Genomic DNA, 14,796 nt, shown 5'->3' with positions numbered 1-14,796 from the left:
TGTAGATACAGCAGATACTCCACAGAGTATACACTCTACCGTGTAGATACAGCAGATACTCCACAGAGTATACACTCTACCGTGTAGATACAGCAGATACTCCACAGAGTATACACTTGAACCGTGTAGATACAGCAGATACTCCACAGAGTATAAACTCTACCATGTAGATACAGCAGATACTCCACAGAGTATAAACTCTACCGTGTAGATACAGCAGATACTCCACAGAGTATACACTCTACCGTGTAGAGATACAGCAGATACTCCACAGAGTATACACTCTACCGTGTAGATACAGCAGATACTCCACAGAGTATACACTCTACCGTGTAGATACAGCAGATACTCCACAGAGTATACACTCTACCGTGTAGATACAGCAGATACTCCACAGAGTATACACTCTACCGTGTAGATACAGCAGATACTCCACAGAGTATAAACTCTACCATGTAGATACAGCAGATACTCCACAGAGTATAAACTCTACCATGTAGATACAGCAGATACTCCACAGAGTATACACTCTACCGTGTAGATACAGCAGATACTCCACAGAGTATACACTCTACCGTGTAGATACAGCACCATAGCGCCTGGCATCCTACCTTCACATTTGCTCGGCCACATTCCGAGGCAAGGCCCCTAAGGGCCCCAACATTGGCATAGTCTTCAAGGCGCAAAGCTCACCTCATTTCCAAGCTCTGGCGAGTGTGAATCGGAAAGTTGCTTTTCATCTAAGCCAATTTCCGGTAGCCACAGACACCGTAGAGAAATGTTGGCCAAATCCACGTTTTAAATGTCAGCTCAAACCTCGGGATAGTGCTAACATGACCTGTGATCTCTAAGCATCCAGCAGGCCTCTTCGGAACTCGAAACAACAATTGTATTCCCTCCTCCAGGCAAGGATGATAGGGGGATAAAGGCTGGTGTTTGCTTTTCTCTATGAGGCCTCTGAGAGCTGGGCACTTCTCTTGAGTAAACCTTAGCCGGTGGACCACGGCCTGTTCTGTTTGTTTGTAATGGAGAAAGTTTATATTCTCTTCTGCCCATTCTCCTTCTGCTGTACACCCATAGAACAGATGAAGATGGAAAAAGAACAGCAATTCTAAAACGTATTGTTGAATTTACTCAATATGATGTCAAATTTGAGGTGTCTGAATAATGTTATCCTGGCATACATGTTAGGGGCATTATCACCAGTTTGAGGTAGTCTTGAGGTCAGCAAGCAGAGATAACTATTTGATGTTTCAGATCAAACAGCCAGATGAAGATAAAAATATGGTGATATCCATCAACCAGCGACTCCATAGTATCACGTCTGTAGCCTTGAGGATAGGATGAGAATATCATTTGCACCCAGCAATGTCCTCCAGGGATTGGTAACATGCCTCTGGGCTCAAGAGGAAAGCCAGTGTCACAGGTAGGGGCTGGGCTGGAAATGATTGAAATCTCTCCACAAAGGGCCCTTTTTTCACTGTATTGTGTTTCACTGAAATTAGAAAGCTTCTGCTTCTGTCACGTGTTGATTTAGAATTCTTTCTGAACTTTTGCCACGATTGCCACTGTGGCTTTGGGGGAAAAACAGTGCTATACTATGGTGACTGTCACTACCCCGTGTGACACCTCTTATCTTACCCGTAACAGAAACGAGCTCTAATCATTTCCAGTTCAAATATTTTTTTCTCCAGTGTAGAATTAAGTCTAAATGGAGTGGAAGAATTAGGCATGCTTTTCCATTTGCATTCAACGAGGTGGCCAGGGTCTTTTGCTGGGGTCACATGCAATTTTGGAAATGCATCATTACATCATATACCTGGGCTTTCATTTTGCACATTCGGCCCACCATCACTCAACGTTATGGGACTGGGAAAACCAAACTAATTGGACACCTCCAACAAAAATGAACAGCGCTTCAAACAGCCACCCCCGCTTCACCTTTTCTTACCCATAAGACCTTGGCTGTTAGAACTCAGCGAGTGTGAGGAAGGCGGAAAGGAAGGAGGAGGAAACCTTGTCTAGGTGGGAGGTTCACAGACAATTCACTTTCTGGCCAGGGTTTCGGGAGTGACCTCAGAGATTACATAATATGGATTTGGAGGCACAAACATGCTGCCTTTTGCTAAAGTGAGAGAGGGGAGAAGGTAATTAAGTCTGTAGAGAGTGGTGTATCTGATTGGAGCTTTTTAAAGAGCCAACGTTTCATTACTCATTCACCTGACTTGCTTGTAACTTAGTGTGATAGACAAGTTTTGTTCCTTCGAAACGGATGGTTTCTGTGAAATATTGAATGATGTTAACGATGACGTCGAAGTTTTCTCAAACTGATGCCCAGGACCATATAAACTTCATCTACCGACATAACACGTCTCTTGGATTTTCACTTTTTTCCAGAAATATTATCTAGTTCATGACTTTAACACACACTACCAATGTGCTGCTAATGGCTCTCGCTTACCCCTTAGAAAATATCATTGTTGGTTGCTTCTAGACAGTGATACTAGTCTCATAATGTTCTTGTTATCTCTCTCTCTCGCGCATACACACACAGGGAAACCATTAATTATCCGATACGAAGGAGGGTCATGAAAATTCTCCCAGATGAATGGATTTAAGGTAAGATAATTAAGTTAAGATAATTCAGTTAAGGCAAGTTAATTAAGTTAAGATAAGACAATTGAGTTAAGGTAAGACAATCAAGTTAAGGTAAGATGAACAAAACAAGATGTATGAAATAATTCAGACAATAATTCAAAATGTGGGGCCCGTCCGAATTTGAATAGACATACAATGTATTTTGCGAGAAATTGCTAATTTGTGTTTCTTCCTGCAAAGGGCACTACATTATTTCTGTCTCGTTTGACAAGTGTTTATTGTTGCCCGTAGTCGACTGAAGGTTACCTGATATATTATGTGGAATACTTGTAGCATAATGACGAAGAAAATATAAAGGCAATCAATCAACCTTTGTGTCTTCACACAAAGCCTGTCTTGAGGTTTATGGAAATGTAACAGTGAAGCTACCCTTATGGAGAGGTCTTCACCAATAGATAAATAAAAAGCTTTTTCTTCATGGATTGAAAACGACTGTATCCTACCTAGATATAATTTTGTTGAGACCTGTTCCTTTTATTGATTCCCCTTGATTGACACTTTGCCAGATCTTGAAGAATTTTTCCCGGATAAAATAAGCAAGCTTTTCTTTTAACATTATTTTACATATACTCCTGTGATTTTCACATCTTTCCTCCTTCACACTTCATGAGGATCAGAACTCAGGATAAGACCCAGATGCAGACAGCTAGAGTCACAGATGTTTATTGACCCAAACAGGGTGTAAGGAAGTCTGTGTGTAGCTGGTATATAGGAGTCAGGCGCAGGACAGCAGATATGAGTAAATAAACATATTTTACTCAACATATAATAAATGCAATACAAAAACAGAGCACACAATAACGGCCCTTTCTACATAGAAACAATCACTCACAAACCAACATGGGGGAACAGTGGTTAAATAATGAACAGGTAATTGGGGAATTGAAACCAGGTGTGGAAGACAAAGACAAAACAAATGGAAAATGAAAAGTGGATCGGCGATGGCTAGAAGGCCGGTGACGTCGACTGCCGAACGCCGCCCGAACAAGGAGAGGGACCGACTTCGGCACAAGTCATGACACAGGGGGCAGGCAAAAGACAAGTCAAAGGCAGTGTCATGTCTGTACTATCCTTAAAATGTGATGAAATTATATGACCTGCTATTTCATCAAATCGATTACCTAACGTTTAATTGATTACGTGATTGAATTAAACCATGCAACGATTAAAACATTAATAACCTGGGGCACCACGGATGCATAAATTTATATAGAGCGGTTATCTCCTGAATCAACTCTCTTAAAGATCTGAAGATTTTTTATATCAGTAGCAGTCAATTATTAATCAAATCGTATTAGTCACATGCGCCGAATACAACAGGTGTAGACCTTACAGTGAAATCCTTACTCACGAGCCTCTAACCAACAATGCAGTAAAAAAAAATACAGATAAGAATAAGAAATAAAAGTAACAAGTAATTAAAGAACAGCAGTAAATAACAATAGCGAGACTATATACAGGGGGGTACCGGTCCCCAATGTGTGGGGACACCGGTTAGTTGAGGTAATATGTACATGTAGGTAGAGTTATTAAAGTGAATATGCATAGATGATAACAACAGAGCAGTGTAAAAAAAAGGGGGGGTGGGCAATGCAAATAGTCAGAGTAGTCATTTGATTAGTGTTCAGGAGTCTTATGGCTTGGGGGTAGAAGCTGTTTAGAAGCCTCTTCGACCTAGATTTGGCGCTCCGGTACCGCTTGCCGTGCGGTAGCAGAGAGAACAGTCTATGACTAGGGTGGCTGGAGTATTTGACAATATTTTGGGCTTTCCTCTGACACCGTCTGGTATAGAGGTCCTGGATGGCAGGAAGCTTGGCCCAAGTGATGTACTGGGCTATTCGCACTACCCTCTGTAGTGCCTTGCGGTCGGAGACCGAGCAGTTGCTATACCAGGCAGTGATACAACCAGTCAGGATGCTCTCGATGGTGCAGCTGTAGAACTTTTTGAGGATCTGAGGACCCATGCCAAATCTCCTGAGGGGGAATAGGTTTTCTCGTGCCCTCTTCAAGACTGTCTTGGTGTGCTTTGACCATGTTAGTTTGTTGGTAATGTGTACAACTATGAACTTGAAGCTCTCAACCGGCTCCACTGTAGCTCTTTATTTTTTTAAATATTTTACATAGCCTTTCTTTAACAAGGCAAGTCAGTTAAGAACAAATTCCTATTTACAATGATAGCCTAGGAACAGTGGCTTAACTGCCTTGTTCAGGGACAGAACGACATATTTTTACCTTGTCAGCTCGGGATTCAATCCAGCAACCTTTCGGTTACTGACCCAATACCTGCAGACCCAGGTAGCCTAGCCCTGGTAGCCTAGCCCTGGTAGCCTAGCCCTGTCGATGAGAATGGGGGCGTGCTCGGTCCTTTTTTTCCTGTAGTCCACAATCATCTCCACAATCATGATCACGTTGAGGGAGAGGTTGTTGTCCTGGCACCACACGGCCAGGTATCTGACCTCCTCCCTATAAGCTGTCTCGTCGTTGTCGGTGATCAGGCCTACCACTGTTGTCTCATCGGAAAACTTAATGATGGTGTTGGAGTTGTGCCTGGCCATGCAGTCATGAGTGAACAGGGAGTACAGGAGGGGACTGAGCACGCACCCCTGAGGTGCCCCTGTGTCGAGGATCAGCATGGCGGATGTGTTGTTACCTACCCTTACCTCCTGGGGACGGCCCGTCCGGACGTCCAGGATCCAGTTGCAGAGGGAGGTGTTTAGTCCCAGGGTCCTTAGCTTATTGATGAGGTTTGAAGGCACTATGGTGTTGAACGCTGAGCTGTAGTCAATAAATAGCATTCTCACATAGGTGTTCCTTTTGTCCAGGTGGGAAAGGGCAGTGTGGAGTGCAATAGAGACTGCATCATCTGTGAATCTGTTGGGGCGGTATGCAAATTGGAGTGGGTCTAGTGTTTCTGGGATAATGATGTTGATGTGGCCATGACCAGCCTTTTGAAGCACTTCATGTCTACAGACATGAGTGCTATGGGTCGGTAGTCGTTTATGCAGGTTACCTTAGTGTTCTTGGGCACAGGCACTATGGGGGTCTGCTTAATTATGGCTGCGATCCCCGTACAGGGATCTCCATCAAGGGGAAATTTCAGAGTGACTAACTAAAAATACAATGTCGTAACATGAAACATTCTTGAAAATGCAAGTGTCTTACATCCTTCAAAAGATTAGAATCTTGGTAATCAAACTACGTTTTTCGATTTAAAATAGCTATTACAGAGAACAAATGCCATGCTTTTGTTTGAGAAGAGCGATCAACAAAAACAAACATTTTCCGCCATGACAGTTTTGACAAATTCACATCTGAAGGTAAAATTAGGACTTACATTCTGATATCTTGCTCTTATTTCTCTTCCTGAGGGTCCCAGTGATCAAATGAAGTGCCGTTTTCTTTGATAAAATCCATTTTTATAGCCTAAAACGAAACATTTTGTAAACCGTTTGTGACGTGATTTCCATCTCTATGAACTTTTTAAGGAACATTCGACATAATTACACACACTAAACAATTGTTTATCTAGTCATGGTTGGATCCATTGCAATCCTCTGGATGTTTGTAACACAGCCAAACTTGATTGTTTTTTTTGCGGGGAGTATTGACCCGAAGTGAACTGATTTGAAGACAACGAGCAATGAGTTCATTGCGCACCAATAATATTAGCGAAGCTTCGTTGATTGACTGTATTTCTGCCCAATGACCACTGATCTTCTTGAAATGTAGCTGGGTAGATAGCCAATGAGCTGAGGTAAACGCCAGTATGTGATGGTTATGGGTTGGACCACCATCCCTTGTTTGTAAACGCACGCGTAACGAAAACATTCTTGCCATTGACCAACAGACTAGTTGCAGTCACGCTAGTTACGCACAGCAGTGTTTTGGAAAGTAATATTTTGGAAAGTGTTTTTTCAACGATTTCATTGAAGACATCATGGCGAATAAATCAGAGAAAGCGAAGTCCAAGTCTAAGTATACAGATTTGCACCAGATTATAGAAGAGATTGATCGGGAAAGTGAGACAGATTTTTTGTTTGAGGAATCTTTGAGTGAACACAGTTATGATCCAAACATTGAGGAGTTGTTTCTGCAAGGACAGGACGTACTTCTGCACTGGTAAGTGCTAATGCCGTTTTATGAAATATAAATATATATATACTTTTTTTTTGCAAAAATATATATATTTTTTTGCAATTTGCAATGAAATGTGTGATGAAATGTGTAAAGTACACATTGGCTATAGTGTGTCTATGTGTATGTATGTGTACGACCCATAACCTGTGTGTGTGTGTGTGTTGTTTGTTTGTTGGGGTGTGTGTGTGTGTGTGTGTTTTGTGTGTGTTTGTTTGTTTGGGTGTGTGTGTGTGTGTGTGTATATGTATGTGTATGTCAGATATATATATATTCCATATTTTATTCAAATGGAATGGAGTAGAACAGCAAACACACACATATGTGTTCATATGCCACAGTTCATTACTGCAGGCATGACTGTGCCTCAGGGCCAAAAGGGCAAAGCATGGAGGCGTCGTTGTGTTCTGTGTCGCATGAAGTCCCCCATCACCTGCACCACTTGTTCAGTTTGCCTCTGCTTTACATCAGAAAGAGACTGCTATGGGACATGGCACAGGCAGCAAAATATTGTGTAGAGGACTTCCAAAGGGTCTACCCCCGTTTTTAATTTATTTATTTTTTATAATATATTTTTTAAACATTTTTATAAAAACTTTTGTGTGTTAGAATTGCTTTTTGATATGTTGTATATAGTTATTTGTACTGTTGTATATAGTTATAGGTCATTTCACCAATTCAGCCACTTGGGTACATTTGGGCAACTTGTGTGGGACACCTGGGTGACTTCATGCTAAATGTCATGTAGCTCGCCCATTCCTGAAGTTATCAGTCTGAAACTTTGCACACCTACAGTTGCCCTCTTGTGTTATCCATCAAAATGATCTCCAGCATCCTATCTGACTGTGTGGCTATTCTAGTACATGTGAAAGATGATGCTACAACAATAAAAAACAGAAAACGTATGCTCTTTCTTTCTCTTTTCTTCCACCAGATCTACTGTGTTATAATCTCCTACATTCAATTGACATTTCCACAAACACCAGAATGTTTCCATTCAAATGATACCAAGAATATGCATATCCTTGCCTCTGGGGCTGAGCTACAGGCAGTTAGAATAGGGTATGTCTTCAGGCAGAAATTGAGAACAAGGGATGCAGCCATAACAAGTTAAAACATGTTGGTATTACAGACTCAGACAGGGAGAGGTTGAAAATATCAGTGAAGACACTTGCCAGTTGGTCTGTTCATGCTCGCAGTACACGTCCTGGTAATTCGTCTGGCCCTGCGGCCTTGTGAATGTTGACCTGTTTAAAGGTCTTACTCACATCGGCTGCGGAGAGCGTGATCACACAGTCTTCCAGAACAGCTGGTGCTCTCACGCATGTTTCAGTGTTATTTGCCTCAAAGCGAGCATAGAAGTAGTTTAGCTCATCTGGTAGGCTCGTGTCACTGGGTAGCTCTCGGCTGTGCTTCACTTTGTAGTCAGTAGTGGTTTGCAAGCCCTGCCACATCCGACGAGCGTCAGAGCCGGTGTAATACGATCTTAGTCCTGTATTGGCACTTTGCCTGTTTGATGGTTCGTCGGAGGGCATAGCGGGATTTCTTATAAGCTTCCGGGTTAGAGTCCCGCTCCTTGAAAGCGGCAGCTCTAGCCTTTAGCTCAGTGTGGATGTTGCCTGTAATCCATGGCTTCTGGTTGGGGAATATACGTACGGTCACCGTGGGGATGACGTCATTGATGCACTTATTGATGAAGCCAAATACTGATGTGGTGTACTCCTCAATGCCATCGGAGGAATCCTGCAACATATTCCAGTCTGTGGTAGCAAAACAGTCCTGTAGCTTAGCATCTGCTTCATCTGACCACTTTTGTATTGATCTAGTCACTGGTGCTTCCTGCTTAAATATTTGCTTGTAAGCAGAAATCAGGAGGATTGTAACGGTGCGTAGAGTGATGGGTGTGAAGTCAGGTGCAGAGAGCAGAGGATTCTGAAAAAAACACTTTATTCCGTACAATACCGCGCACAACGATGGTGACGCCGATCACAGGCGTAAACACTCCAAAAATAATGTACTACACAGGTACATATACTGTACAGCAGACAATACAAAAAACAGAGACACTCCTATGCCACCTACAGCAAAACACAGAAAACAGGCTACCTAAATATGGCTCCCAATCAGAGACAACGACTGACACCTGCCTCTGATTAGGAACCATACTAGGCCAAACACAAATAAATATAACCATAGAACAAAACATAGAAAAAACAACATAGAATGCCCACCCCAACTCACGCCCCGACCAAACTTAAATAAAGACATAACAAAGGAACTAAGGTCAGAACGTGACAAGGATAGAATTATGGTCAGATTTGCCAGGAGGGCGGGGGAGAGCTTTGTATGCGTCTCTGTGTGTGGATTAAAGATGGTCCAGAGATTTTTCCCTCTGGTTGCACATTTAAAATGCTGATAGAAATTTTGTAAAACGGATTTAAGTTTCCCTGCATTAAAGTCTACTAAGCTACTAAGAGCGCCACCTCTGGGTGAGCGTTTTCTTGTTTGCTTATGGCGGAATACAGCTCATTCAATGCTGTCTTAGTGCCAATCTCTGACAGTGGTGGTATGTAAACAGCTACAAAAAAATACAGATGAATACTCTCTAGGTAGGTAGTGTGGTCTACAGTTTATCATGAGATACTCTACCTCAGGCAAGCAGTAGCTCGACACTTCCTTAGATATCATGCACCAGCTGTTATTTACAAAAATACATAGTCCACTGCCCCTTGTCTTACCAGACGCTTCTGTTCTATCCTGCCGGTGCAGCGTATAACCAGACAGCTGTATGTTGATAGTGTTGTCGTTCAGCCATGTCTCCATGAAGCATAAGATATTACAGTTTAGAATGTCCCGTTGGTAGTTTAATCTTCCTCGTAGGTCATCTATTTTATTGTCCATAGATTGCACGTTTGCTAGCAGAATGGAATAAAGTGGGGGTTTATTTTGATCACCTACAAATTCTCAGCAGACATTACGCCCTCCGGCCCCTTTGTCTCCGCCTCCTCTTCATGCAAATCATGGGGATCTGGGCCTGTTCCCGAGAAAGCAATATATCGTTATTGTCAGACTCTTTAACTTCACTAGGGTAGGGGGCAGCATTCGGAATTTTGAATGAAATGCATGCCCAAATTAAACTTCCTGCTTCTCGCGCCCAGAAGATATGATATGCATATAACTGGTAGATTTGGATAGAAAACACTCTAAAGTTTCCAAAACTGTTAAAATCGTGTCTGTGAGTATAACAGAACTGATTTGGCAGGCGAAAACCTGAGAAGAATCCATTCAGGAAGTAGTTTTTTTGGGCGGGTTTGTAGTTTTCTATTCAATGCCATTACAGTATCCATTGACGTAGGACTCAAATTGCAGTTTCTATGTCTTCCACTAGATGTCAACAGTCTTTAGAATTTGTTTCAGGCTTGTATTCTGAAAAATGAAGAAGTAAGCACAGTCTGAATGAGTGGACCCTAAAGTGTCACAGAGCTTTTTCATGCACGCGACCGAGAGAGTGCGTTTCTTGTTTACCTTTTTAATTGACAACGTTATTGTCCGGTTGAAATATTATCGATTATTTCGTCTAAAAACAACCTAAGGTTTGAATATAAACATTGTTTGACATGATTCTATGAACTTTACCGATATAATTTGGATTTTCTTGTCTTCCTGTTTTGACTGCGTTTGAGCCTGTGGATTACTGAAGAAAACGCGCGAACAAAAAGGAGGTTTTCGGATATAAAGAGACTTTATCGATCAAAAGGAACATTTATTGAGTAAATGAATGTCTGCTGAGTGCAACCATATGAAGATCATCAAAGGTAAGGGATTCATTTTATCTCTATTTCTGACTTGTGTAACTGTTCTACTTGGCTGGTTACTGTTTGTAATGATTTTTCTAGTGGGCTATGTTCTCAAATAATCGTAAGGTATGCTTTCGCCGTAAAGCATTTTTTAAATCTGACACCGTGGTTGGATTCACAAGAAGTTAATCTTTAAACCTATGTAAAATATGTTTTGTTTTCTGAATTTTTATAATGAGTATTTCTGTATTTGAATTTGGCGCCCAGCAGTTCCACTGGCTGTTGAAGAGGTGGGACGCTACCGTCTCACGTGCCCAAGAGAGGTTAAAAGAAAAAAGTTTTCTGCCAGTCCGTGATGGGTAATCGCAGTCCTGATGTCAGGAAGTTATTTTCGGTCATAAGAGATGGTAGCAGCAACATTATGTACAAAAGAAGTAAAAAAAAATAAGTTACAAACAACACAAATAAACGAGAAAAAAAAACAATCGGTTGGGGGCACGTAAAACGTCTGCCATCTTCACCTTCTATCAGTCTATCATCTGAACGTTGTAAAATTCTTGGTTATCTGCACGAACCCTAGCATAAATTATGAATCAGCAACATACAAACTAACTAAACAATCATAGAAGTACATAACAAACCAACAGTAGATATTGGTTACTAACAATGATGGAAAGGTTCCTAGTGGGCTAAGCCCATATGACGGCATGGTAGACAAAGGGAAGGGGGTGGGACCGAGAAAGAGCGGGACATACATAGAGGATTACTACACTCATAGGAATTGTTAATACTTTACTTGAATGACCACTCTTTCGAAAATAAATTGCAATGCATATTTACGCCCGTATGTCATTGTTGTCTTTTCTGTTGGAATCCGGTCAGTCTGCTCGAGAGAGTCGACAGAAAAGTCTCTGGTTGTGTTCTCCAAAAGTCACTGTCTGTCTTTCGTGGTTGTAGGTGGTTAGAATGGATACTTCAGATTACCATTCAAAAATGTAATATAGATGCTTTGACGGTTGTCAGTATTCTTGTTCTAGGTTTACGTAATTTCCAGACTAGTAATTTGTGTCGTCTAGAATTTGCCCCTTCTGTAGTGAATCGATAGTCTCAGTGTAACAATTTCTAGCCGTGTAGCCAATGCTCCACGTGGGATGGTTTTCTAGTCTTATGGTTTGAGTGGTCTTAACCATTCGAGATGTCCGGCTTACCGTGGGTCTCTTTGGCATGAATGTAAATTTTGTCATGAGTGATTTTATACTCTTCTGGGAAAAGGGTGATTCCATGATGCCGTGTCATGTCTGTGCTCATGGGGACATGGCCACTGACTAGTTAATCTTTATAAGAAAATCCATACTCTCATTTAGAAGGTTAACATCACATTACATCTTTTCACAAATAGTTTAATGTTTAATCACATACGTTTCACAATATTTAGATGGAAACCTGACAGATGGAAAATGTACACTTTAAAACTTCTTATGGCTGGGGGCAGTATTGAGTAGCTTGGAGGAATAAGGTGCCCAGAGGTGCCCAGAGTAAACTCCCTGCTACTCAGTCCCAGTTGCTAATATATGCATATTATTAGTATATGTGGATAGAAAACACTCTGAAGTTTCTAAAACTGTTTGAATGATGTCTGTGAGTATAACAGAACTCATATGGCAGGCAAAAACCTGAGAAAAAATCCAACCAGGAAGTGGGAAATCTGAGGTTGGTCGATTTTCAACTCAGCTCCTATTGAAGATACAGTGTGATATTGGTAATGTTGCATTTCCTAAGGCTTCCAGTAGATGTCAACAGTCTTTAGAACCTTGGCTGATGCTTCTACTGTGAAGTGGGGCCAAATGAGAGGGGATTGAGTAAGGTCTACCATGACCTGAACAGGCGCTGAACATGCACGTTCATGTGAGAGAGAGCTCTGTTCATTTCTGAAGACAAAGGAATTCTCCGGTTGGATTATTATTGAAGATTCATGTTAAAAACATCCTAAAGATTGATTCTATACTTAGTTTGACATGTTTCTACGGACTATAATATGACTTTTCGTCTGAACTTTTGCCTGGACCTGCCCGCGACTCATGAGTTTAGATTGTGTACTGAACGCGCAAACAAAACTGAGTAATTTGGACATAAATGATGGACATTATCGAACAAAACAAACATTTATTGTGGAACTGGGATTCCTGGGAGTGCATTCTGATGAAGATCATCAAAGGTAAGTGAATGTTTATAATGTTTTTTCTGACTTCTGTTGACTGCACAATATGACGGATATTTTTTTGTCTTGTTTGGGCTCTGAGCGCCGTACTCAGATTATTTCTCAAAAGTAGAAAGAGTGTTTAATTCTCCCATTTTGGGGATTTTGGCCAAGTGAAGTCCTTTGTGCCCTCTCTGTGCTCTCACCCTTTCTTTCTGCATGACCAGGGGGAGAGAGACTCTGCTAGGAAGTTATGACCTGAGATAACAAAACCTGGGTTTAGGAGAGAGAGTGAGAGAAGGGGGGAGCCACGATCTACACCCAGAAAGGGCCACGTCATGACAGCAGGCAGAGGTCCGTAATCCATGGCAGAGTCAACAAGGTACAGACCAGCAGTCAAGGTCGGGGTCAGGACAGGTAGAGGTTCGTAAACGGGTTAGAGTCAGGCAGGTACAGAACGTCAGGAAGGCTTGGGGTCAGGGCAGGCAGAATGGTCAGAACCGGAGAAACTAGGGAACAGAACTTGAGAAAGCAGAGGGATGGGAAAACACGCTGGTAAGACCCGACAAGACAAACTGGCAACAGACAAACAGAGAACACAGGTATAAATACACTGGGGATAATGAGGAAGATGGGCAACACCTGGTGGGGGGTGGAGACAAGCACAAAGACAGGTGAAACAGATCAGGGTGTGACAATGAGACCCATTTATTCCAATTGCCTTGGCATTAAATACATTCCACAACACTCTTTTTCCATGCTTTCCCTCTTGTAGACCCCATCTCTGCAAAGACAAATAATCTTACAGTATGTGTAATGTGGAAAAATATACTGTATGTTCTGAGAGGCCAGATGGATTTGTCATGTATTTTATAGGCCCAAAGTCTTACTCAAATAAGCAAGGGGAGATACTGTATGTGGCTATCGGCTAAGCGTTTCTCAGAAAATGTTCTATAAAGTGTGACAGTTGACAGAATTAATGCTGTCGATGTCCTGTATCTGTAGTATCTGGATGTCCAGGTAATTTTAAGTCACATGTGGATTTTGAAAGATTCAGGGCCCGGTTTCCCAAAATCATCTTCAAGGCTAAGTCCATCTTAGAACCATCCTATTGTTCTAACGATGAACTTAGCCTTAAGATGTTTTTGGGAAATCTGCCCAGACGTGTCGTAGTATGTCTGCGTGTGGTTGGTTATCACTCCGATGCAAGAGAAGGCCGAGCTAAATCTGATTATTTAGTTCTGCAACACAATCGGAAAGCTGTATGACTTTCTGAAATGGTTGTCATTATACTAGCAATAGATTTGACCATCACTTTTAATCTAAACAAAATGATTTCATGGCCAAACCATGCATTTGGATCTTGATTTTTATAATTTTTTTACTTTGGTGTTAACACTTCTAACTACATACTAACTACTCTTGCAAAGGAACTAATTTGAGACAGAAAATATACAGCACTAAAACAATTAATATATTTGCATGTTTGATTTATGTTTAATTATGTGTAGTGCTGTGTATACTATTGTCACGTTCTGACCTTAGTTCCTTTTTTATGTCTTTATTTTAGTTTGGTCAGGGCGTGAGTTGGGGTGGGCATTCTATGTTGTTTTTCTATGTTTGGTTCTGTTGTAAGATTTCTATGTGTTTGGCCTAGTATGGTTCTCAATCAGAGGTAGGTGTCAGTCGTTGTCTCTGATTGGGAGCCATATTTAGGTAGCCTGTTTTTCATTGTGTGTTGTGGGTGATTGTTTCCTGTTGTAGTGTTTGTTTCACATTTCAGTACTGTTTCGGTTTTGGTATTTTTCACTTTGTTATTTTGTATTTTTTGTAGTGTTCAGTTTTACATATTAAAATGGACACTAACCACGCTGCAAATTGGTCTGATATCTCTTACTCCTCGTCAGAAGAAGAGGAAAGTCGTTACAACTATAGAATAACTAACTTAATTAGTTTCACAAATAATAAATCCTTATATACACAGCTAAATCAAAAGTGTTAAATATACAG

The sequence above is a fragment of the Salvelinus alpinus genome, chromosome 12 (genome assembly GCF_045679555.1).
Source record: "Salvelinus alpinus chromosome 12, SLU_Salpinus.1, whole genome shotgun sequence".
NCBI classification, from domain to species: domain Eukaryota; kingdom Metazoa; phylum Chordata; class Actinopteri; order Salmoniformes; family Salmonidae; genus Salvelinus; species Salvelinus alpinus.
This window is presented reverse-complemented; position numbering follows the sequence as displayed.